This window comes from Notechis scutatus, chromosome 11 (genome assembly GCF_049901735.1).
Source record: "Notechis scutatus isolate UNSWTSFEM ecotype Mainland chromosome 11, rNotScu1.2, whole genome shotgun sequence".
NCBI classification, from domain to species: Eukaryota; Metazoa; Chordata; class Lepidosauria; order Squamata; family Elapidae; genus Notechis; species Notechis scutatus.
This window is the reverse complement of record NC_142019.1, coordinates 6,863,651-6,886,694: the sequence shown is the minus strand read 5'-3', so window position 1 is coordinate 6,886,694 and position 23,044 is coordinate 6,863,651. Positions and strand designations below refer to the sequence as shown.

At 41.5% G+C, this 23,044-nt stretch overlaps 1 protein-coding gene across 2 annotated transcripts in view; it reads left to right on the top strand.

Annotated features, from left to right (window-relative positions):
• SEMA6D (semaphorin 6D) overlaps positions 1-23,044 on the top strand; it is a 308,201-nt gene that overhangs the window by 82,772 nt on the left and 202,385 nt on the right. For both annotated transcript variants that reach the window (XM_087972700.1, XM_087972699.1), the window contains exon 2: positions 22,921-22,984. The gene's annotated coding sequence lies outside the window, so the exon portion shown is untranslated. The remainder of the gene's footprint in view (positions 1-22,920; positions 22,985-23,044) is intronic.

Below are 23,044 nucleotides of genomic sequence, written 5' to 3'. Positions count from 1 at the left end.
CCCAGCTGTGACTAATGAAGGGAATCAGGGCCCTTTCCTCTCCCTTAAGCGAGGCAACTCACGTTGCTCTCTTCTCCTTTCCTCTCTGTGTGCCCTAGGATGAAGAGGGGGTGGACCTGGGTCTTCCTCCAAACTCCCTCTCCCTTGTTCTACCTCTTCCCTGCTCTGCCCAGCTGGACTTTGCTCTTCCCCAGTTTCCTCTACAGCCAATGGAGCCACACTCCCACTCCATGTCACCTGTTCAGCTTCCTTCCCAGATTCAGACTATGACAGGGGCATGACAGTTGTGACAGCACTGAAAAAAAGTGACACATGGCCCTTTTTTCTACTTATGACCATTGCAGCATCCCTGTGGTCACAAGATCAGGTTCAGACTGATTCACATCTATGACGGTTGCAATGTCCCGGTGTCACGTGATCCCCTTTTACAACCTTCATACAAGCAAAGTCAATAGGGAAGCCAGATTCACTTAACAACCATGTTACTAACTTAATCACTGCAGTGATTCACTTAACAGCTGTGGGTTTGTAAGATGGAGCAAAGCTCACTTAACCATCTTGCTTAGCAGCAGAAATTTTGGGCTCAATTGTGGTCTTAAGTCAGGGACTACCTATATCTTCCAGGCCTGCTGAATCTCAACAGCATTAAAAAAAATTCCTTCTAATAATTGCTAGCTATCCTGGTCATTCCAACACTGTGGCTGCTTAAAGATGAATGGTCCATAACTACAGCACAGGTGGCTAGATTCTGGGCAGCAGCATGCGGGATTCATCGGAAACACCATAGTTATTTTATACAACAAATATGGCAAACAAATGAGCCATGGTGGTGCAGTGGTTAGAGTGCAGTACTGCAGGCTACTTCTGCTGACTGCCAGCTGACTGCAATTTGGCAGTTCAAATCTCACCAGGCTCCAGGTTGACTCAGCCTTCCATCTTTCCGAGGCGGGTAAAATGAGGACCAAAATTGTTGGGGGCAAGATTCTAACTGTCAACCGCTTAGAGAGGGCTGTAAAGCACTACGAAGTAGTATGTAAGTCTAAGTCCTGTTGCTGAACCCTTTGCACCGCTTATTCCTTTGCATTTTAGCATTAAGCTGATTTACGGGCCTCGTCATTTATGAATTGTTGTTTTAGTACAGTTAGACCATGTGTAATTGACAGACTATCAAAGATTTCATCTGTTATTTATCATTTTATTCTAGAATGTTTAATTGGCTATTCACTGAGTGTTTTTATTTCTTCTGGTCTCTGGTCTACGGCTATAATAAACAGAATTGGAATTGAATCGAATCGAATCTCAACAGCAATTGGTCAATGGGAGCCAATGGTGGGATTCGAAATGGTTTACTACCAGTTCTGTAGGCATGGCTTGGTGGGCATGGCAGGGGAAGGATACTGCAAAATCCCATTCCCTCCCCACCCCACTAACCTGCTTTCCAGCTCCGTTCTCCTGTGCAGGGCAACTAAAGAAGACCCAGCTGATTAGCTGGGACTCAATGGGAGGCAGAGAATAGATGGGAGTGGGGCCAGTCAGGGGTGGGGCCAGTCAGAGGTGGTAATTGCTGGTTCTCCAAACTACTCAAAATTTCCATTACCGGTTCTCCAGAACTGGTCAGAACCGGCTGAATTCACCACCTCTGAGGGGAGCCAACATTTGCTCGAAAGAAGATGTTGACTTCTTAGTTTAAACCTAGAGCTTGTTTCTCTATCGTATATTTTGCTGCAGGCCAAGGAAGGCCTTTGTTTGCTTCTGTGTAAGTGAATATGGACATGAGTTTAATTTATACTTCCACACCCAGAAACTAGTATTTATTCTGCTCCGCATGTTACTGCCAAGTCCAAGCTAAGAAAACAGCTGGCGACTTTTTTTTTTAATGTTTATTTTTAAAAGCTGAATACTGCCTTGATACAAAACCTGATGATGCAGGCCTTAACATGCAAGTGACCAAGACTTCTACATGTAGAGAGATGATTGGGTTGCTTGTTTGCCGTTTGGGATGATTAAATAGCAGGGCTGTTGAGCCAACATTGGTTTATGGGCCTGCATTTTAAGCAACATCAGCAATTGAGTTAGCGCTCCAGAGCCAAGTTAGACAATAAACTAAATCTGGGCATTGCGTTTGATTGTTTCTCGGTTTTCCTTCTACCACTTCTTTGTAAAAATAAGTAACTTTCTCTAGCGGGCACATCCAATGGTTTAATGAGACTAACCTTCCCAAGTTAGTGGTACAAAGGTGGTTTTGATTACATCTACTATCAGCCAGAGAGAAGTAAGGAAAAGTTACCAACTTCTGAAGAGGGGCAGCTGCTGCGTAAAGCTTTTAAAACGTTAAAGTGTATTTCATTTCTTTGCAACTGCAGTGTGTGTGTGTGTGTGTGTGTGTGTGTGTGTGTGTGTGGTTGTTAGCTGCCATGGCGCGCATGGGAAGGAAGTGGGGCATAGAAAAAGAAAACCAGCGATGCTCTTCTATTTCTTTTCCATAAGTCCTGCACTCAGTCAGAGATCACCTGCGTAGGTTTCAGTGGTGGGATTCAAAAATTTTTACTGCTGGTTCTGCGGGCGTGGTGTGGCTTGGTGGGTGTGGCTTGGTGGGCATGGCAGGAGAAGGTTACTGCAAAATCCCCCTTCCATCCCCACCACACTAACCTGCTTTCCAGATCCGTTCTCCTGTGCAGGGCAACCAAAGAAGACCCAGCCGATCAGCTGGGACTCAGGAGGCAGAGAATAGATGGGGTTGGTGGGGCCAGTCAGAGGTGGCGTCACATCACTTCCCAAATACATATACATATAACAAATACATATAACAAATACATATACATATATATATATAAGTGACGTTGCCTAGATACTTCCAATTTTACGCGGGAGAAAACCCGAATAACCAAAGATCCATATATATGTATACATATACATATACATATACATATACATATACATATATACACACACACACACACACACACACACACACACATATATATATATATATTTGTTTTCTGAGGTTCTCGCGGGTATTTGTATGTGGATCTTTGGTTATTCGGGTTTTCTCCCGCGTAAGATTGGAAGTATCTAGGCAATGTTTCGATGAAGTCTCATTCATCATCTTCAGGCTTCTGTCTTCAGCTCTGTGCTTCTCAGAGTGATGTGAGCTTGCAGCTGCTTCTTCCTTTTAACTGCTAGTGGGGGTGTGACTTGATTGGGTGGGGGCTTGGCTGTGTTCTGATTGGGTGGGGGTGTGTTCTCATTGGTTGGGGGTTTGGCTGTGTTCTGATTGGTTGGGGGGTTGGCCCCCACCATGAAGATGCAGCACGACCACGAACTCGAAGCCAAACAGCAAGATCACAGCTCACCAGCTCAAATCCCCCAGTAACTAAGACCAACCTGAGCACAACCAAGCCCCCACCTGAACAGAACACACCTTCAGCCAATCAGAACATGGCCAACCCCCAACCAATCAGAACACAGCCAAACCCCCAACCAATGAGAACACACCCCCACCCAATCAGAACACAGCCAAGCCCCCACCCAATCAAGTCACACCCCCACTAGCAGTTAAAAGGAAGAAGCAGCTGCAAGCTCACATCACTCTGAGAAGCACAGAGCTGAAGACAGAAGCCTGAAGATGATGAATGAGACGTCATGCGTAGATACTTCCAATCTTACGTGGGAGAAAACCCGAATAACCAAAGATCCATATATATGTATACATATACATATACATATACATATACATATACATATACATATACATATATATATACATATACATATACATATACACAGTGATGTGAGATATTTATACATACATACATACATACATACATACATACATACATACATACATACACACACAGACACACACACACGCACACAGAGAGAGAGAGAGAGAGAGAGGGAGGGAGAGGGAGAGAAAGAGAGTATATAAATAAAATAAACAAGGCAGCAGCTGACAATCTAGCAGGCCCTGTTTGATGCAACTGCCAAATACATCTGTGCCGAAAGATAATGAGAGGCTGTGTTTAAAGATTTCTTATCAGCTCTAGCTCAGAGCAAGCCAAGTGATAGACCTTCGCTCTGCTCTGATTTGGATTCTAATGAGAAAAAAAAACTTGATTAAAATCAGCAAAGCTGTGACATATTTGGAAGGCCGCACAGACAGAGCAGCCATGGCAATATTATCCTGATTAAATTGTTGGCAAGCCACAAGTGTTTTAAAATTTCCTCTCCTGCATGCTAGTTGGGTCTGAGTCTTTAACGGAAATAAACTACAGAGGTCTTAACGTGAAATGAAGGCATGGAGAAAGTTTGAGGAGTGGAGGCCGTGATACAGCAACCCCTGAACATGCAGGAAAGGATGCTATATGTACTTTTTCTCTCTTAGTTTCTCTCTCCCTTCCCCATTCTTCAAATGTTCACAGAGTTAAAAACAGAGAACCTAAAGGAAGTTATGTGAAAGATTTTTCAGGGAGATTTAGAACTGAAATAGATGAAATTATCTCCTTCTCTTTCATCTCCTCCTCCTGTCTTGCATCTTCTTCTTCTTCTTCTTCTTCTTCTTCTTCTTCTTCTTCTTCTTCTCCTCCTCCTCCTCCTCCTCCTCCTTCTCCTTCTCCTCCTTCTCATCTCCTCCTCCTTTCTCCTCTTCTTCCCTTCCATCCTTTAATTGAGGCAATTTATTTATTCTCCCCATGCCTTTTATCCTCACAGTAACCCACATTAGTCCCAAGTCAGCCAATTCAAGTCATGATTTGACTGAAGATTTGAACCCAGAGTCTCTAACCAGGTGCTGTAATCATTGGGCAACCAAGCGCTGTCTACCTACTTTCTTCTTCTGAATTCTGAGTTTCCTCTTCTAAAATCTGAGAAGAGGAAAGTAGGCAGGTGGGGTTGGTTTCTCTTTCAGATGAATTTGAGGCCATGTCACAGAACTATCATATGGGACATGGCAGTTCCAGCTATGTGCACTTCAACTCCCAGAATTCTCAGCAATGGCTTTGTTGGCTAGGGAAGTCTGGGACATGAGGTCTGCATGTCTTGAAATTGCCCAGCTGGAGAAACACTGGACTTAAGACTTCCTGTTAAGTTTTACATTTTCTCATGTGTTAGCTATTAAATACTATACGTCAACAGACAACTGCACCAGAGCCAAAACTCAACAGGACTCTGATTTTGTCCAGCAATTTCCTCCCTGCCTAAGTCTATCCTGTTTCAGGTTATCTATATATGACTTGTGGAAGCATCTATTTTAAGGGAGTGAAAACCACATTTGCTATTTCATTAAGTCCCAGAGCCTTATGCTTGAAAGAAATGATCCATAAACCTATGGAGGTACAGAAATGGGAAACCACTCATCGCATATTAATGATGCATTACTAATTTATGAAGCCATTATGACTGTACGGGATTACAAAATATATTTTAATGCAAAAGCCCATGTGGAATATCTAATCTTTTTTTTTCATTTCCATGTGAAAAAGAAAAAGCAAAGAGACGAACTCACTTTAAAATACACAGAACGTTGGGCAGCGTCTCTTGGGTTCGGTAGGCAGTATCAAAATCATCTTAATTATTGCTCTTCATCCCAGATATTCTTGGCAACTTGTCCTCTTGGAGTAAAGATGAGAATGAAGCGTGGCTCATGGGTACAGTGCTAACTTTGCGAGCAAAAATGTGTCACATTTTGAACTATCATACCAGCAGTGGAGAACCCTGAATAGGATTCGCATCTCCCATGGCTTCTGCCAGGATTCTCCATATAAATGGGACGTAGTATCCTTCCTCAATGTGACTGCGAAGGTCCCACATTGTTCTGACCAAGGCTTCCTGAGACCATAATTAAGCACATGCTTAGTTAAAACAACTCTTGTTTTTAGTGCAACGTTGGGAATTATTTTCATTCCCGGCCGTTAATGAGTCCCAAATAATCCCTTCGAGATAAGCACCCACCTTTCTTTCCTTTGAATTGCTGCCAACAACTAGAGTGCCAAATGAATTATAAAAAAACCGACCAAAGTACAAAGTCCACGCAGAGCTTCAAGGATTAATCCGAACAGAACGAACAACTTTGCTTCCTGCAAAGGTTTAATCACCTTTGCCTGTCCTTTATACCTTATGGGAGGGGCAATCACCTCCCAGCCTTACTCCCGAGTCACCTCTTTTGTCTCAGCTGCTCTTGCCTTCTAGCAGCTGTACGCATATGCGCACTGGGAACAGGCTCCCCTTGTTCCACTGCTGCCAGACTCTGGAGGCTCCAGAGGCAGCACCCCACTCCCAGATGGTCCTGGCCCCATCTCTGCATCAGATGCAGGACCCTCATCCAAGTCCTCCCCAGACTCCCAGACTGGTCCCCATTCTTCCTCACTGTCCGATTCCATTGCCATCTGCACAGGCTGCCAGTGAACCACAACACACATCAAATTGTAGATCAGATTGTGACCGGCTGTAAGCTGAGGCTATATACTGGTCTAGTATCTGATATATTTTTTCCTCGTTAACAATGCTATGCTTCAATGATTAGAAGGCCTAGTTATTGGTATCTGAATATAGATCTTTTTAACATTCATGTGTTTTTAATCTAGGTGAAGTATTAGTACAGTATATACTGCAAGTATGATGTGTGATATGCCAGGCGCTAAATCAGTAAATAAATGCAAGTAAGAAGTCCCATATCCCATATTGGCATCTTCTGATAGATGGAAAAAGCATCTATCTCAAACCTTAGAGAGATTCTAGAAGTCCATAATGACATTTCCAAGGTAGATGGTCATTGACTTATCTTGAAAGAAAGCAGATTTCTATGGCCTTGTCCATTTCTCTCCTTTGAGGGTTTTCTTCTTTTATCCTCTAGATCGGAGGTCGCCAACCTTGGGAACTTTAAGACTTTAACTCCCATGGCTGGCTGAGGAATTCTGGAAATTAAAGGCCAGAAGTCTTAAAGTTCTCAGCATTGGCTAAGGAATTCTGGGCATTGAAGTCCACAAATGTCAGCCTCAAGATATCTTCCATAATATGTATATTCTGCATTCTAACTATTGCTTCTCTGCTGCTATGCCAATCTATTTCTTTCGGCTGTCATTAGCAACGGAGGGAGGGGGGAATTTGGAGGGGAAGAAGGCTGGAGGTGTTTTGCATTCCTTTGCTGGGTTAGCAAGGGGGGGGATTCTTTTCTTTAACTTTCCATTTCTTGGCTAGCTTCTGTCCCCTTTTGCGCAACTGCGAACTTTTATCAAAATATGTCAAGGTCAACTGACAGAAGCCTCATCACCACCTGGAGATGGCCGCATGATCATATTCAGAACTTTTAATTGGAAGAGTCATTTGGACTTTGGGGGGTGGGAGCATTTCCATTCCTTTGTATATGTGATCTGCCCACCAATTTCTCAGTTTCGGAATTGAATCTGTAGCTTTCACTTTATTTTCCAGTAAAAGGATAACTTTGCTCTAACCATGGAGTCTGAGTATTTCTTTCTTGGGATTTGAAGGGAGCATAGACTGACAACAAGTCTTAAAGTTGACAAGGTTAGAATCCCCAAGTCTAGATATTCTACTGTCAGTAGATATACTTGTATCTTTTCTGGATACAGAGAATTCACCATCTCTATTCTGTTGAATTTCTTTCTTCCCCACACATTAAAGGATTGGCATTTATTTGTCTTGATCTCATGTCTAGTGGATGGTCTGCTTACATCATGATCAAGAAAATGCACTCTTATTATGAGGAACATACTCAGAGTTTCTGTCCATCTGTATAGGAAAGTACTGTATTAGTTTTTAAATTGGATATTAACATCACTTGAGACTTTCAAGAAGAGGTTGGACTGCCATTTGTCAGAAATGGTGTAAGGTCTCCTGCTTGGGCAGGGGGTTGGACTAGATAACCTACAAGGTCCCTTCCAACTCTGATTATTTGTTATCTGTTATCTCGGTGATATTTTAATATCAATTTAGCTTCCAATAACATTAGACATAGTTAAAGTAATCAAACTTTCAAATGAATGGGGAAATTGCCAGCTCCCCACTCCTGGCCACATTAAAGGTTTAGAAATTATAATGGGAGAGGTCAATAAAAGAAGAAAATAAACTGACGGGTTAATATTTTTCCTTCATTTTGTTGTACATGGCTAATGCATCAGTACAAGCGTTGTTTGATATAGCATGCGGAGTCGCACGGATCATAAATCAAAGGCTGCATACATTTATGTAATTAAATGAACAAACATGAAATATTCATTCTGGTCACTCTCCCAGAGGTCAAGGGGTTAAGGAGAAAACAATGACAAAGGATAAAAAACATAATGTTAATATTGAATTCTGCAGCACTTATGTGTAAGAGCATTCCAGCTAAGTGCCTATCAAGGCAGATAAAACAAAACTGGTATCTGTTTCTATTTTGCTTTCAGAAAATAGAGGACTATGTCCAGTGGTGGAATTCAACTGGTGTAACAACTGGTTTGGTGAGCGCGTGCTTACCTAAAACCTACGTTCTGCTGTAGTCCCAGTGAGTAAAACAGCTGAGGTGCAGAATCTGCTGTGCCTTGCGAATCAGCTGGGCTGAAAAACACGGAAATTTAGGAGAGACAAGGGCAGGGGGGAGGGCCAATTAATCGCTGTAGCAATCAGTTCACTCAAACCGGTCCAAACCGGCTGAATCCCATCCCTGACTATGTCATTTCACAAACTAGAATTGGGTGAGTGGAGGTGGAATGCAGGTTTTGCACAACTCTTCCTCCTGCCCAGCTCTATTATTTATACATGGCTAATTCAGAAGGACAAAGGGGTATGATAATGGATCTGGAGGCTAAACCATATGATGAGGGAACTAGGTATGTCTAGTTCAGGGGGTCTTCACAGTTTTAAGACTTGTGGACTTCAACTCCCAGAATTCCTCCTCTAGTCATGTTAGCTCAGGAATTCTGGGAGTTGAAATCCACAAGACTTAAACTTGCCAAGTTTGAGGACCTTTGGTCTAGTCTAATGAAGAGAAGGACTAAGAGTGACACGATAGCAGCCTTTCAGGGGCTGTCACAGAGAAGACGGAGTCAGCATTTTCTCCGAAGCACCTGAGGGTAGGACAAGAAGACTTGTTGGGTGGAAGATCTTTAAAGAGAGAACCAGCCTAGAATTAAGGAGGAGCAATTGATTAGTGGAATACTTTGCCTCCAGAAGTTGTGTGTGCTCCAACACTGGAGGTTTTCAAGAAGAGTCAGGACAGCCATTTGTATTGAATGGTATAGGAATGGGCAGGCGATCCCCAAGGTCCCTTCCAATCCTGTTATTCAATGTTCTATAGCCCTCAAGGAAAAAAAACAACAGTAAGGACTATATTGATTATGAAATATGAAATGATTTAATTTGTTCCACGTTGGACCATAACATTGTGCTTGAATCAGCTGATTTAAGCTGGTACTATCCAATTGGTTTATGACCGTAATTTTCAGAGTTTCCAAAATTCAAACTGGGACTTAGTTGTTATTTCTGCCTAATATCTACCATTGCCTCATGAATTTCAGAGGCACCTAATTTATTTCAGGGCGGGGAAATATTAGTGAAATAATCAAGTTGAAATAATTGAAAGTGGTACAATTTGATTTACTAATATAATCAGGAAGAAGCTGGATGCATGTGTATATGTGTGTGTGCATGCACACACACACACACAAATAACACACACACACACACACACAGGTTATTAATTGATTAGACTTTTTTAAACCTGTTGCAGTCATGTCTTTTGACAGTTTACAAGGAGGTAAGGATCAGTAATGGAGTGATACAAAGATAATTAAAACAGTTAGAACTAACATTTAAAACTATTAGCCTGGAAACAATTCTAGTATGGTGTTATCTAAAGTCACTGAAAAGGTCCTCCGGAAGAGCTTCATTTTAACCTGCTTTTGAAAGACCAGCAGGGAACTGTGTCGCTATGCCTGGGAAAGGATGTAGATCTTAGCTTGATGCCAAAACAACACGAGTGTGGGAGAAGCCAGAAAGGACATTTCTCAAACAAAGGGAAGAGATCCTCTCTCTTGGTTCACTCAACTAAGTTTGTTTGCCAGATGCTGAGAGCTCCTGAGAATTAAGTGGGAGGTGCGCCAGTCAGGGCATTTGACACAGATGTGAACTTCAGCCCCCAGAATTCCCCAGCCATATTGGCCATCTTCTTCTTCTTGTGCCATATCCGTCATCGGAGGTTGGCGATCATATTAGCAATCCTATTTTTTATCAACAGCCGCACAAAAAAAGTGCTGTTGAGTTTTGTCCAAACCAGTCCCTTTAGATTTTGAAACCATGATGTTCTTCTTCTGCCTGGACCTTGTTTGCAATCTTTCCTTGAGGGATTAAAGTGAAGTATGCCATATTTTTCCAGGTCTGATAATGATGGGAGGTGAAATTTATACTGTCGTTGAGGAAGGTGGATTTAGAATGTTCTTCTGGCTCCGAGTCCTACAAAATTGATGAGAATAGTCATGTTGGGTCTGAAAATAGACTGGCAACCATCCCAATCCATTTAGAACAGAGAGTAATAGGTTGGAAGGGACTGATCTTCTATCCAATACCATCCAGATAAATGGTGTCCAGTCTCTTTTTGGGACATTCTCGACTGGGGAAAACTGAGCTAATCTCTGCTCTAGAAGGGCAGGGGTTGATTCAAAATGCTCAAATGCCTACTGGACCAACAAGATCATGCTTAGATCTTATGACCTAAAATGAAAAATGCAACTATCAAGCATTCCCCTTGCACCCATTTCCTGTTTTAGTATTAATTTTTAGTAATGGGTCAGCTGCCTGAGAGACCCACAGTTCTCTTCTAGGTTCTTTAATCATTATTCATTGGAGGCTGGTTGCTCTTATTAGTTCTGGTGGAGATTTACATCCTTCCTTACCTTTTGGTGTCACTTCTTGAGTAAATATTTAAAAAGCTTTAGACTACAATGTACTTTACCGTAGTAAAAGCAATGCATTATTAAACATAACTCATGTCTCTCCCTTCCTATCTTTCCGTATACTATTTGAATTGCAGAATTCCCCTCCTGTGTGTGCAGCTTTGATCTAGTCTTGTCATGTCAGATTTTGAGAACGGAGCAATAATGTGGTTTTTATGTTTTCTTAAGGTAACTGTATCAACAGCCGTTCCTTTCTGAGATTCTGAAAGTCGCAGAAGAGATTCTTTCAAGAGCTTTAGATGAGATTCAAAACAGTGGTGGGATTTTTAAAAAATTTACTACCAGTTCTGTGCGCATGGCAAGGCATGGTGGGTGTGGCTTGGTGGGCGTGGCAGGGGAAGGTTACTGCAAAATCCCATTCCCTCCCCACCCCACTAACCTGCTTTCCAGCTCCGTTCTCCTGTGCAGGGCAACAAAAGAAAACCCAGCCGATCAGCTGGGACTCAATGGGAGGCAGAGAATAGATGGGGTTGGCGGGGCCAGTCAGAGGTGGTATTTGCTGGTTCTCCGAACTACTCAAAATTTCCACTTACCGGTTCTCCAGAACTAGTCAGAACTGGCTGAAGACCACCTCTGATTCAAAATCAGAAAGGTCCCTACGGGTTGGGACTGCATAAGAGTTCCGCTGAGATCTTTAAAAAACTTTGAGCAGCTTTCTCTTCTTGATCTTTCCCCTTACTTCTTTAAACCCCAACTTATTTTGAAGAAAAGTTCCTCTCTTTGTTATACGTTGCTGGAGAGCGACTGGCACAACTGGGAATCAAACAGGGAATTAGCATGAACTTGTTACGTAAGCACAAGAGGGCAAGGTCTCAATCCTTTTGAAAAACCTGCCCCTTTGGGAAGATTCCTGCAAAATTGTCATAAAACAATAAAGTAGCTATTTTATTTATTTATTATTTATTTGATTTGCCAATTGTTTACAAGATAATAAGTATAAGTGTATACATAGTTGTGAATACATGAAATGGGTACATATAAGAAAAATAAAAGAAGAATAAGAGAAACAATAGGACAGGGACGGTAGGCACGTTGGTGCGCTTATGCACGCCCCTACAGACCTCTTAGGAAAGGGGTGAGGTCAATAGTAGACAGTCTAAGGTTAAAGTTTTTGGGGTTTGGGGAAGAAACTACAAAGTCGGGTAGAGTATTCCAGACATTGACCACTCTATTGCTGAAGTCGTATTTCCTGCAATCAAGTTTGGTGCGGTTAACTTTGAGTTTGTATCTATTGTGTGCTCTTGTGTTGTTATGGTTGAAGCTGAAGTATTCATTGACAGGTAGGACATTGCAATGTATGATTTTATATACCATGCTTAAGTATGGTATATAAATGTATGATTTTTTTTAAAATATAGTTTATTAATTTTTACAATTAAAACCAGTCAGAATACATACACAAATAAGCAAAAGAAAGAAAAAAAAGAAAGAAAGAAGAGAGAAGAGGAAGAGAGGGAAAGAATTTTGAGAAAAGAAAGAAAGAAAGAGGTTACAGGATAAAAAGTATTCTTATTTTAACAGTTTGCAAGATCTTCTTTTGTTTTCTATAAATGTATGATTTTATATACCATGCTAATATGAACTCTTCATGTGTGAGTCTGGTTGTTTGTGGCTGACACATATAGGAAACTATCTCAAGCAGACAATTGCCCATGTAACTCAGACTTTCACAATTTTGAGATCTGCCGATCAATCCCGGTTTCTAATCATGAAGCATAGTGGACAATCAGGATCCCTAGATCTGGATCATTAACTTGACCTTTTCTTGAATCTATGTGGGAAGCGAATTTGAGGCTTTGATAAGAGCTACCTACTGTACGGTAAGGGGATGCGGTGGCTCAGTGGATAAGATGCTGAGCTTGTCGATCAGAAAGGTGGGCAGTTCGGCGGTTTGAATCCCTAGTGCTGCATAACAGAGTGAGCTCCCGTTACTTGTCCCAGCTTCTGCCAATCTAGCAGTTCGAAAGCATGTAAAGTTGCAAGTAGAAAAATAGGGACCACCTTTGGTGGGAAGGTAACAGCATTCCATGCGCCTTCGGTGTTTAGTCATGCCGGCCACAAGACCACGGAGACGTCTTCGGACAGCGCTGGCTCTTCAGTTTTGTAATGGAGATGAACACTGCCCCCTAGAGCCGGGAATGACTAGCACGTAGGTGCGAGAGGAACCTTTACCTTTACCTTATGTACTGTACCTCACTTGTAAGGTGTTGTATGGGATTGTGGGACAAGATGAAAAGTGGTTTTTTTTTTGGGAGGGAAAACCTTTCTTAGGTAGAAGGTCTTATCTAATGAAGACATTTGCATCACCAACATTTCACAATGTTGTGGGAAACCCAATTCAGGACCATGTAGTAGAGACACAATAGGGATGTTGTTACTAAGGATGAACCAAGCCAATTCAGAATAGGAACAATTCTCCTTTGATTAGTACTTCTCTCCCTGCAAATCAGTTACATTTCATTTTGGCGTAGCTTTAGCAAATTTCACAAAAGATCCTTTTGTGAGTGTTTCTAGATTTCCACACCCATTTTTGGTTCAACCTTAAGACTTAGAATAACTTTATTGTCACTTTGAATGTACACTAATTGGCATACATTAAAATGAAATTTTGTTGCATTCAGCTCTCAAAGGGTCTCTGCCTCTAATATACCATAAATATGGCTAAATAACTAAAAGAATGAATAAGTAAATATAAAAGTATTCATATATCCACATATATATTATGACACGGAGAAACAACACAACCTTACTATTATACCATATGTACATATAAATATGCATACAGAGAAATGGTTTTGGAAGTATTATATTAAGTTATACATTTAATCTCAGACTCAACTAGATGAAAAACACATGATCCATTTTTTAAAAAATACATTTTTTTTTAAACTTTTGGAGTAAAAGCTCATGCTGCCTTTCCTACTTTCCTATTTCCTTCAATGAACTTGGTTGGCCGAGGGCTGTTTCCCGAATGGGTACATTAGTTATGTATGTTATTATAAAACAGCTGCATTTTAAGACAATGTTTTGTATAATCCGTTGGTTGTTTTTTAACTTTTGGAGAAAGTTTGGGGGCTCATGCTACATTTTTAATGGGTTTAACTGGTTTCCTTTGATGAACTGTGTCGACAGAGAACTATGTCCTGAATTAGTAAATTCGTTATGTATTATAAAACAGCTGCATTTATGACAGTGTTTTGCATAAAAACTCCACATTCCTGAGAATGACTTGTTCTCCCTTTGAAATGCAGCTCTTTCTGCCAGTTTCCTTTTCAATTCCCTTCTTTCCTTTTACTATCTGGTGCTAATTTTTATTCTGAAGTCCACGGTCCTATTGAAACCTCCCACACTTCCTCTCTCTAGCACTGTTTAATGCAGGGGTGTCCAACCTTGGCAACTTTAAGACTTGTGGACTTCAACTCCCAGAATTCCTCAGCCAGCAAAGCTGGCTGAGGAATTCTGGGAGTTGAAGTCCACAAGTCTTAAAGTTGCCAAGGTTGGACACCCCTGGTTTAATGGGTTAGGATTGAACTGTAAGGCACTCTGCTCCTCACTTTTTTTGGGGGGGGGGGTGTCTTTCTCTCTTGGAAGAAAAACTGCCAGAAAGTTCTGCTGAGCATATAATTCCATGGGTGTGAATGGGAGCTGCACAAGAGCTCACCAGCATTCCTGGATAGGTCCCATTCGCTTTGATGGCACTTGCTTCACGGAGCATAACTGACAAGGCAGGTTGTGGATTGTCCCTTTTGTGTGGAAACAAGCAGAGCCTTTGTCTCTTTTTCTCCTTTTTCTTCCATAGAAGAGAACTTTCTCTCTTCTCTTTTTTAAAACTCTTCTTCCAAACTGCTTTTTCTTTTCTTGTCCTCTTAAGACAAGAGTCTGGTTCTTCTGTAGCCCAAATGGCATCATGAATGCAGAAGAAATGAGAAAAAAGAAAAGAAAGAAAGAAAGAGAGACAGAGAGAGAGGGAGGGAGGGAGGAAGGAAGGAAGGAAGGAAAGAACGAAGGAACGAAGGAAGGAAGGAAGGAAGAGGGAAAGGAGGAGGGAGGAAGAAAGAAAGGAAAAAAATGGATGGAAGGAAAGAAGGAAGGAAGGAAAATGGAAATGGAGGGGAAGGAAGGAAGGAAGGAAGGAAGGAAGGAAGGAAGGAAGGAAGGAAGGAAGGAAGGAAGGAAGGAAGGAAGGAAGGAAGGAAGGAAGGAAGGCAACCCCCTGAGAGATTTGAAAAAACAACAGACTTGACAACCAAGGAACCATAAAAGGCTTTATTTAAGATATTTGCAAATAGGACCCCAACTCCCAAATGAGTAGGAGAAGGAGACACTGCCCTTAAGATGGTTACAATCATTTATAGAATATCACATTGAACAGGTTACATAATCCTTCCTGTTTTTCATACATAGGAGTTCTATGGACTTCCATGGGTAACTCTGGGTATCTTTCCATCCCATAACTCCTCCCATACTACCAGCTTTGGAAACCCCCTCGTTCCCATTGTCATATTCCCTGTTATGTTCATTTAACACAATAAGTCAGTAACCAGCTTCGGTTAATGCCAGGAAAACCCAGCATTTCTTTCATTAATTCTCAAGCCAAAATACAAAACCACCACTCCAGCCAAGGACATAATGTTTTTAACTTTACAGAATATCAAGTTACAAAACATGATATGCTTATATAAGTGTTCAGATATCTTTCTAGAAGGTCACATTACGAACAGAAATGGAGTCTCTTTGGTTCTATACTTTCTTAGGTGGAACAGGCAAATACATATGTTATTTCCACATATAACAGCCCCCAAGCATTATAAGCATGCTCAGTAGGCAAGGAACACAGGATGATTCTTCTTCGTATATTCTTCTTTACAAAAGCTTTCTTTTCTTTGATATCGAAGCACTATCCAGTCCATCAGGAGAAAGGCAGAAGACAGAGAGGGATTGACTATAATCCTCATTTTGGAATACTTCACTAAACAAAGACTACCATTTAGCAACCAGTGATGAAAAAGTAACTTTATGGCCAATCCTGGCCATGGATGACCTTCAGCAAAGAAAAGCTAAAGTGCAATTCTAAGCACGGTCATGGTTTCACTTAGTAACTACCTTGCTTAACCACCAAGTGGCAGGTCCTAGTTGTAGTCACTAAATGAGGACTGCCTGATCCTCGCACTTACGACTGTTGCAGCTTCCCAACAGTCACATAGACAAAATTCAGGCGTTTGGCAATGGCCATGTATTTACAGTTGGTTGAAGCGTCCAGGGATCATGTGATCATTTGTGATCTTCCCAACTGACAAGCAATGTCAAAGGAGGAAGCTGAATTCATTTAACAACTGCGTGATTTGTTAGCTCAGTCGTGGATTTGAAAGGAAAAAAAAAAAAGACACTTTCCACTAATGCCAAATTTTAGTCTAATCATTAAGGCCCTTCTGTAACCATGTCCCAGCTCTGACTTTCATCTCAGCCGCAGGGATCTGTGAGAATTCCTGCCACGAATTATACAACTAAATATCAGCTTTCTGCAGCTTCCAGCACTTTTCAATCAAACCACTTTTTTAAAAAAAAAAAAAAAAACAGCAGGCAATTGTGATGATCTGATCTATAATTGCATCAAGGTTTTCTGAGATGTTTTACTAGGCTGCAAAAAAAAAAAAAATCAACAATCCACTAAAATAATTTTGATGAGCCATATGTTTTTTTAAAAAAAATAACTCTTGTTTTTAAGTTCTGAGGGCATAGAGTGGGATAGCCCTAGATGTAAGGCATATGTGTATTACGCAGCAAAATTTTAAATATCCTCTTCTACATGCTCCCCTTCTGAATATGGTGTTGATATAGGAAGGTGGAAGACATTCCCAAGAAATGAGCTTGTTTTGGAATCTTACACAGTTCTCTCTCTCTCTCTCTCCGACTCTAAATTCCCCCCTAAACAAAAAAATATTACAGAATCTCCACCACTTCTTGAGACTTTGATTAACTATACACTCCCTTCTGATGATTTGACCAATCATGGCAATGAGATGTCTTTAGTACACCAACCAATCTCAGAGAAGATCAAGAACCCAACACTTATAATTTATTGAAGCATGAAACTCTTCCAAAGCTCTGCACAGATCCACAATCTGTTCACTGCGACAGTGGTTAATTAATCCAGTGGTTGTGTAAACAGAGGCACAGAACTGAAATCACGTAAAGTATTAATACCTATAAAGCCTTAATCAGGCAACACCTGGGATGCTACATCCAGTTTTGATCACCACATTACCAAAAAGATGTTGAGACTTTGGAAAAAAGGCAAAGAAGAGCAACTAGGATGATTAAAGGCCTGGAGACGAAGAACAGTTGCAGGGTTTGGGTTTGGCTAGTCTAGAGAAAAGAAAAACCAGGGAGGATATTCCAGACGTTGAATGCCACAAAGAGGAGGGGGTCAATTTATTTTCCAAAGCACCAAGGAAGGCAGGACAACATTCTTCAGCTCAGTATTTGTAAACAGCAATGGATCATGCCCAGTATTTCCTAGCCGTACCACAGATAACAACAATGATCTAATACAGGGGTGTCAAACTCAAATTCATCGGGGGCCGCATCAGCAGTTTGGTCCCCATCAAAGGGCCGGTTGTATCTGTAGGTCTATGTGTCCACTCTTTATTATCATAAATTAATGTCACTGCATTCAATTATTACTGTTTTTTGTAATAATGTAAGTAATAACTAGCTCTGAAAGCAGAAACATAGTCAGAATAATGACAAGTAGATATTCAAATGTACAATTATTGTACAATGTATTGAAAAATGTTTTTGGTAACAAACATTAATTTTTTTTAAACATACAAATATTGCCAAACACTGTTTATTAAACATATGGAAAACACAAGGCATTACCTTTTTTTTAACTTTTATAGTGCCCAGCCATGTGCCCCCTTTTAAAGTGCCCAGCCATGTGCCCCCTTTTAAAGTGCCCAGCCATCTGCCCCCTTTTATAGTGCCCAGCCATCTGCCCCTTTTATAGTGCCCAGCCATCTGCCCCCTCCATTTACTTTACTTACCTTTTACTTCTTTCTTTCTTTTACTTCTTTCTTCTTGCTCCTCTCCGCGGCGTCCGCGCTCCTCTGATCCCTGGAGATGTCGGGCGGACGTCACGTGATGACGTCACGTCCGACACCCAGGTAGCAGTGCGGGGCAGGAAGAAGTCGGGCCAGGTCCCGGAAGGTAAGTAAATTTTTTTTTTTTTAACTTGAGCCATTTTTAAAATGAATTTACTCCGTGCAGGCACGGAGTAAATTCATTGAAAAAAAAAAGGGGGAGGCTGCAAGGCTGGCGGCAGCACCGCGGGCCATCAGACGAGGTCTGGCGGGCCGGATTTGGCCCGCGGGCCTTGTGTTTGACACCCCTGATCTAATACATATCGATTTTACAGAAGACAATGTTGAAAAAGCACTACGCAATCTAAAACCATCTCTATCTATTGGACCTGATGGAATATGTGCCTACTTCTTAAAAAAGCTATCCATTGCCATAGCCAAACCTCTAAGCATAATCTTTGAAAAATCTTTCAGGACCAGCTCCTTGCCTAACCTATGGTCACAAGCCACAGTCATCCCCATCTTCAAAAAGGGAGACCCAAGCCTAGTTGAAAATTACAGACCAATCTCCTTATGCTGCGTCACCTGTAAAGTCATGGAATCAATTATTAACCAATCCATCATCCTCCACTTAGAGACAAACAACCTACTCTCCAATAAACAATTTGGTTTCAGAAAAAAACTATCCTGTAATCTGCAACTCTTACACTGCAAAAACATATGGACGACACAACTCGACCAGGGCAAAGCAATAGACGCAATCTACATAGACTTCTGTAAAGCCTTTGATTCAGTGGTACACGACAAACTACTCCTAAAAATAAAATCCTATGGTATCTTCTGGACAACTGAATAACTGGATAGAAGCATTCCTGGCAAACAGACAACAAATGGTCAAAATTGGGAGCGTCCTATCAAATTCTGTACCTGTCAATAGTGGTGTCCCCCAAGGCAGTGTTCTAGGACCAACTCTCTTCATACTCTACATAAATGACCTCTGTGATCATATTAAGAGCAATTGCGTTCTTTTCGCTGATGATGTAAAGCTGTTCAATACCACAGACAATACTGCTACCCTACAAAGAGATCTTGACTATGTATCAGAATGGTCAAACAAATGGCAACTTCAAATCTCAACAAATAAATGCTCTGTCTTACATATTGGCAAAAAAAAATCAGAAAATAAAATACAAGCTGAATAGTCAAGATCTTGTTGATGACCCAAGCTCTGTAAAGGACCTTGGAATACTCACCTCTAATGATCTAAGTGCTAGAGCCCACTGCAACTACATAGCCAAAAAGGCATTAAGAGTTGTTAACCTAATCCTACGTAGCTTTTTCTCTGGTAATATCACACTACTAACCAGAGCATACAAAACATTTGCTAGACCAATACTCGAATACAGTTCATCAGTCTGGAACCCACATTACGTATCTGATATTAGCACAATTGAGAAAGTCCAGAAATATTTCACAAGAAGAGTTCTCCACTCCTCTACTCGTTGTAGAATACCTTATGCCACCAGACTTGAAATTCTAGAACTAGAAAACCTTGAATTACGCCGTCTTCGGTCTGATTTAAGCATGGTATATAAAATCATACATTGCAATGTCCTACCTGTCAATGAATACTTCAGCTTCAACCATAACAACACAAGAGCACACAATAGATACAAACTCAAAGTTAACCGCACCAAACTTGATTGCAGGAAATACGACTTCAGCAATAGAGTGGTCAATGTCTGGAATACTCTACCCGACTCTGTAGTTTCTTCCCAAACCCCAAAAACTTTAACCTTAGACTGTCTACTATTGACCTCACCCCTTTCCTAAGAGGTCTGTAGGGGGCGTGCATAAGCGCACCAACGTGCCTACCGTCCCTGTCCTATTGTTTCTCTTATTCTTCTTTTATTTTTCTTATATGTACCCATTTCATGTATTCACAACTATGTATACACTTATACTTATTATCTTGTAAACAATTGGCAAATCAAATAAATAAATAAATAAATAAATAAAAGAAACAATGGATGGAAACTAATCAAGGAGAGAAGCAACCTAGAATTAAGAAGAAACTTCCCAACGGTGAGGACAATTAACCAGTGGAACTGCTTGCCTTCAGACATTGTGAGTGCTTCATCCCTGGAGGTTTTTAAGAAGAGACTGTACAGTCACTTGTCTGGAATCGTATAGGGCTGTGATGGTGAACCTATGGCACCACCTGTGGCATGCGGAGCCAATTGTGTGGGCATGCGAGCCCTGGCCAAAAAACGGGCCCGTTTCGTCACTTCCTGTATTTCTGGAAATACCAGAAGTAATGAAATGGGCTTGTTTTTCGGCCTCCAAAGGCTGCAGAGGCTTCCTTCATGCCCCCGGGAGGGCGAAAATGGCCTCCCCAGGCTCCAGAGGCTGAAAAAGGGCACTTCCGATATTTTCAGAAGGCCTGTTTTTCGGCCTCCCGAGCCTGTAGAGGCTTCCCTCAAGCCTGAGGGAGGCCGAAAAAGGCCTCAAACAGGCTGAAAATTAGCTGGGAGGGGCGCGCATGTACAGCGCAGGTAAGGATACATGGGAGGTGTTGTGAGTGCATGTGCAGGAGTGGCGGGGCGCATTGCCTTCTGGGTGCTGGCACATGCACACACAATTTTCGCCACGGGAGCCCAAAAAGGTTAGCCACCATTGGTATAGGGTCTCCTGCTTGAGCGGGGGGGGCTGGACTAGAAGACCTCCAAGGTCCCTTGCAGCTCTATTCTAATTGAAGTGTGAGAACTGGCTTTGTTTGTAACTGTGAACGGTTGCTAAACATGCCGGTACATTGTAAGTTGTGGATTATCCGTATCTGGTGCAGTCATGGTTAGGTTTTGAAAAAGAACAATTCCTCATAGTATGGAGTAGGTTTTCTTAAGAGCAGTGGGGGTCTCCCAGACTCCCAGGCCCCACAGGTCCACGCTAAGCATATCCATTGCATGATGCTCAGTTGACCCCTTTCCAGAAAGCAGACAAGGTCAAGATCAAGTAGTAAGACCTGGACCAAAACTAAATTTCCTTCCATGTAATTTAGATTAACTTTTAATTAAAAAGCAATTACATTAATTAAGTGCAGTTAATATAATCATTCCCATGTATTTAATCACTTCCCTCTTCTGCCGCATTAAAAATTTAAAAATTCAGCTGTAGGGTGGTGTTTTTTTTTTTGGTTTAACAGGTTCTGGGGCTCCGTCCAAAGCTTTTTGGGGTAGAGAGATCGTGAGTCCAAATCTAGCCGGGTGTTTTAAAGGATATTATTGGATCGTTATTATTTAAAATTTTGTAAAAGGTGGCAAGTTTTTTTTTTGTTTTTTTTTTAGCTTGAGAAGAAAGCTTCTAGTGGAAGAAATTGCACTGCTCTCCCAGAACCAGGCAACCTCTTAAGAAATTTTAATTAAATAACTGGTTTTCTCTCTTTCTCTCTTTCCCTCTCTCCCTCCCTCCTTCTCTCTTTCTCTCTCTCGTCCATATATATATATGGAGACATACACACACACACACACACACACACACACACACACACACTTCATTAATCTTAGATTGGCCATCAGGTCCCTTCACTCCCTGCACTGACCTTTAAAAAAAAGTTTGTTTTTTTTTAAAAAATGCTCTTTATTAAAACGAACCATGCCGTGTTCTGTTGTTCCTGCTTAGTTGGATGGTTGAAATTGCATTCATGAAAATTCAATGCTTCTATTCAATCAACTTTGCGAGGAAAGCCATCGTTCAGATGGGGAAAGGCTGGATAGTCCATTCCTAATTTAGCCATTTTCATCATTAACTTTGCCATGGTGATTTATCCACAGGTCGTAAGTTCGAAGTTAAAAGGGCACCGAAAAAGCGACTTATTGTTTTTTCACACTTACACTTACAACTGTCTGTGGCAGCATCTGTGGTCACGTGATCAAAAATCCAGGCACTTGGCAACTGACTCTGATTTATGATGGTTGCAGTGTCCCAGTTTTGTGACCTTCCGACAAGCAAAGTCAATGGGGAAGCCAGATTCACTTAACAGCAGTGTTATTTAACCTCAGATAATCAGAGTTGGAAGGGACCTTGGAGGTCTTCTAGTCCAACCCCCTGCTTAGGCAGGAAACCCTATACCACTTCAGACAAAGGGTTATCCAACATCTTTCTAAAAACTCCCAGTGTTGGAGCATTCACTACTTCTAGAGGCAAGTTGTTCCACTGGTTAATTGTTCTAACTTGGACCACAACTGATTCCACAATTCATGTTGCTAAGTGATAACATATAACAGATAATCAGAGATGGAAGGGACCTTGTAGGTCATCTAGTTCAACCCCCCCCGCCCCAAAGCGGGAGACCCTACACCATTTCTGACAAGTGGCACTCCAATCTCTTCTTGAAAGTCTCAAGTGATGAAGCTCCCACAACTTCCAAGGGCAACTTCTGTTCCATGGGTTGATTGTTTTCACTGTCAGAAAGTTTCTCTTAATTTCCAGGTTGAATTGTTTACCTTCCATCCATTATTCCTTGTCTGGCCTTCGGGGGCTTTGGAAAATAGTTTGATCTCCCTCCTCTCTTTGGCAGCCCCTCAAATATTGGAAGACTGCTCTCCTGTCTCCCCTGGTCTTTCCCTTCACTAGACTACCCATGCCGTGATTCACTTAACTAGGGTGGCGAGAAAAGGTTGTAAAGTGAGGCAAAACCCCACCCTTAAGAACTGTCTCACTTAGCAGTGGAAATTCTTGACTCAGTTGGGGTTGTAAGGTGAGGAGAGCTTTCCCTATTCTCATTCCTATGGCTATTCAGCAAGTGGCGGTTTTAAAATATCACATGCATCCAAATGCATCCATCTTAATCTTTTCTTTCTTTCTTTCTTTTTTCTTTTGCCTTTCATTGATAGGTTCTCCAATCTGAGTGGAAGACAACTTGCTTGAGACCTCCACAATCAAACATTGAATCCCATGGTAAGGCCCGTCAATATTTGCAATATTAAATGTTCTTGGATAGTTTCGAGGAACACAAAC